The sequence below is a fragment of the Populus euphratica genome, unplaced genomic scaffold, assembly GCF_000495115.2.
Source record: "Populus euphratica unplaced genomic scaffold, PopEup_1.0 scaffold131.1, whole genome shotgun sequence".
In the NCBI taxonomy this organism is placed as follows: domain Eukaryota; kingdom Viridiplantae; phylum Streptophyta; class Magnoliopsida; order Malpighiales; family Salicaceae; genus Populus; species Populus euphratica.
The window spans coordinates 9,931-14,029 of record NW_011500004.1 but is presented as its reverse complement, the minus strand read 5'-3'; positions in this window follow the sequence as shown (position 1 = coordinate 14,029).

The window sequence follows — 4,099 nt, the reverse complement described above, 5'->3', positions numbered from 1 at the left end:
GCTGCATTATTTGTTTGATTGTTTTTCTAGGTCAAGTTTCTATTCGTTGGTCTTTTCTAAGGTTCAAGACAGATCTCCTTTCATGAAGGAGTCTCTACCTTATTGGGTTAAATCCTAACCGTTTTAAAGTCCAAATTTTAAAATTGCTTTTATTTACACCTTGTATCTTTAATACCCGAGGGTGTACTTTATCATGTAATTTTACACCCCACAAATATTAAAGTCTATATTTGAATCCTAAAAAAGGGGTTAAAAAGGGAAAAAAAAGTTTTTGATATTTTGGCCAAACCTTAACGGATAATCATAAACTAGTTATGATATCCATGTTTTGGATTTTTAAATCGTGAGAAAGATGTAATTTTTTTTTTATTTTTGAAAAAAAACATGGAAAATTATTTAGGACTTGGCCGTATGCAAATAAATATTTTTTCCTTCTTTTTTTTTTATTTTTTTTTGTTTTTGAATATTTCGGAGAAAACCGAGCATTTTAATACTGGACTTGTATCTTACAATGTAAGTATCAACCCAATATTAAGCAAACTTGGTAGAAAAATATTTAAGAAAATCACAATTTTTTTTGAAATGATTTTAAAGTTTTTTTGAATTTTTTTTGTTTTTATATAATATAATATAATATAATATATATAATTAAATATTAAAACTTGGGGGTTGGGCCGGCCCAGCGGGCTAGGCTGGGCGTAGCCCAGGAAAAGTGGGCCAAAATCAGCCCGAAATGGGTTGGGCCAATTTTGGCCCAGGAGTTTTGGGTTTGGGTTGGGCTTGGCCCAGCCACATGGGCTAGGCCATAACTAGCCCGACCCAATAGCTAATTAATTAGCTGCTGCATGTAGAATCTGCATGTAGCAGCCACGACGGGGAGGGAGGTGATCAGTCAAACGAAGGAAGAAGAGAATTAAGCAGGGAGGAGGCTTACCTGGCATTGGAGAGCTGGTGGTTTGGCAGAGGACGATGGCGTGGTACCGGTTGCTGCAGTGGTGGAGGTTGGCAGAGGAAGAAAGAAGAAGAAGAAAAACTTGCAGCAGAGAGAAGGAAAGCTCATGGCTGGAGTTGTTGGTGTGGCTGAGGAGGAAGCTGCTACTCGGGCTGCTGCTGGTAGGAGTGGAAGACGCTGGAAAGGATGGTTGCCGCTATTGCTGCTGCTGGGGTAACGGTGGTGGATAGAAGAAAAAGTTTTGCAAAGAAGAGAGGGAGAGAGAGAGAGAGGTGTTGCAGGCTTCAGTGAGGTTGCTGGGTGATGGATGGGATGTGGTGTTTCGTGGGAAGGACGGCGGCGAGGTCAGTGGTGGCGGCTAGAGGCCACAGAGGAGAGAAAAAAAAGAAAGAGAGGGCTGGTCGCAGGAAAAACCAGGAAGAAAAAGCTGATTTTCGGCCAACTTTGGGTTCGATTCTCTCCTCTGTCTGAGCATGAAATTTGCTCCTATTTATAGGGATGGAAAGAGGGTAATCTCGTCTTCAACAGGGAAAAATTCTCAGCCCTTGATTCGACTCAAGGAATCGAGACCGTTGGTTCAAAGTGTGCACCTCGAACTGCCAAATTTGGAAAATCCAAGGCTGCAGGCTGCCCGAGGTGGCCACTTTAGGCCAATAAACAGAGCTGCTTCAAAGTTTATCGACTCGACCGGACCATTCTTCAGGATAAAGGGGTTTCAGGTGGACATGTTGGTACACGTGTTGTCAGATTTGGTGGCCAAACGAGGCAAAAAATGCGTCTGGAAAGCTATTACTCGGGCAGCTTTGCGGGGAAGATGATGAACAGTAACCAGGCGACGTGTCGCCTGGTCCCTTCGCTTTTTTTTTTCTTTTTTTTTTAAATCCTAAAAATAACGCCGTTTTGGGTTAAAATTAGGGATTTGCTGATTTTTAATTTGGTCCTCCAGCTTTCAATTTCTTTCAATCAAATCCCTAATTGACCCTAAACTTCTGATCTAATGTAATTTGGTCCCGGCTTAACTTCAACTTCAGCCCTAGATTTACGTGCCTTTTGCAATATGGTCCTTGGTCTTGGATTTATGCAGTTTCGTCCTTGATTGACCATTAAACTTTCAATTTCTTCAATTAGACCCCTGGATTTTGTCAATTAGACCCCTATAGTACGACGCTTTTTGCAGATTGGTCCTTGGCTTTGGATTTTGTCAATTTAACCCCTAATTGACCCCAAAACTTCAATTTTCTTTCAATTTGGCCCCTGATTTCAATCAATTAACTTGGTAAAAATTAAATTTGGTCTCTTAAAATTCCAATCTTCTCAATTAAGCCCAAATTAGGCTCCCAAACTTAATTTTTTCACCAATTAAGCCCCAAATAAAATTAATTTCACCCATTTAAAGTATAATTAAGTCCTTGCACTTAATTAAATCCTTCATTTGGACCTAAATTAATTCTTAAACATAATTAAAATTTAATTTGGCCCATGATTAAATCAAATTGGTCTATTAAAAATTTAATTATGTTATTGGACTTAATTTTTATGCAAATTTTTCCAATAATCATTTAATTTGACCTTGAATTTGCATTTTTTCTCCAATTTTGAGCACAATGGGGCGCTAATAAGTCTTGAATCTCCTCCAAAAATTACAGCTTGATTTTTGTCTATTTTTGCAGTCTTTCTAGATCAGCTTTCTCCACATTTCCAGCCTTTATTTTATTTTTTGATTTTTATTTTGAAAAAAAATGAATTTTGGAAAATAACCCAGAATTGGGTTATGACAGTTGCCCCCCTCTTTACAAGGTTAGCGATAGAAAGTCTCGTCAGAGACTTTAGATAAGAAGCGTTGTAAAGATGAAAAAGAAGGATAGGAAATGGTTGACTCATCATGTTGAGAAATAATGAATTCTTTTGAGGGCTAGAAAGCGCACTTAGAGTAAAAATTGGAAGGTCTTTTTTTTTTTTTTTTGAAAATCCAAAGCTTTTGAAATGGTTGAATTATCATGGGTGACCTACCCAGGAGAAAAGTAATGGGTGACTTTTCCATGTGAAAAACACATATTTTTCAGAGATTTTTCTTTAAATGATGAAAAATACCAAGATTTTTCAAGGAGATCTTGTTGTGTTGGGCGAGCTGTCCAAGTGAAAGGTTTTGAAAAATACAAAGATTTTTTTCAAAAATACAAAAATTTTCAAAGCGGTCTTGTTGTGTTGGTGACTTGCCTATGTGAAAAACATGAAAAATATGATGATTTCTCAAAACGATTTTATTGTAATGGGCAACCGACTCGAATGGAAGATTTTAGAGGTGGTGAGAAACGAAAGGGTTTCTCAAAAGATGGTTTCCTTATAATGAGCAACCGGCCCAAATAACAGGTGAAAAGAGTTTTCAAAGAGGTTTGATTGTGATAAGTGACCTACCTGAGTGAAAAACACAAAGATTTTTCAGAGGTTTTTTCCTTTTTTTCAAAATGGTGAAAAATACAAAGGTTTTTCAAAGTGATTTTGTTGTGACGGGCGACCTACCCGGGTGAAAAACATGAAGATTTTTTAAAAAGATGAAAGATATAGAGATTTTTCAAAGTGGTAAAAATTATGAAGATTTTTTAAAGTGGTGAGAAATGCAGAGATTTTTCAAGGAAGTCTTGTTGTAATGGACGACCTGCCCAGGTAAAAAAATGAAGAGTGGTCATATGGTAATGGGTGACCTACCCAGGTAAAAACATGGAATGTCTTGAAGAGATAACATGATGGGACTCGAAGATGCACTATTCGAGCAATGGAAGCTCGACGGAGCGTTCGAAAAGAGATAAGGCTCGAAAGGGAATGAAGGCTAAAAAGCACACTTGATAGGAGGTAGAGTTTAAAAAAACGCATTACATAAGAGGTGAGGGTTCAAAGGCGCGGTAGAAAAGAGGTAGGGTTAGAAAACGCATTACCTAAGATGGTTGAGAGTTCTGAGGCGCACGTAAATGGAGGCCGGGTTAGAAAACACACTAACCTAAAAAGGTGATGGTGAAACCGATTTGACAATATTGAAAGCAATGCATTATGATCAATATGCATGTATACTTACCTGAGAAATATAGGTCCCCATTTCTTCATGATGTCCTTCTTTTCTCAAAAGTTGGAGTGTTTGATAGTAAGCTTTAA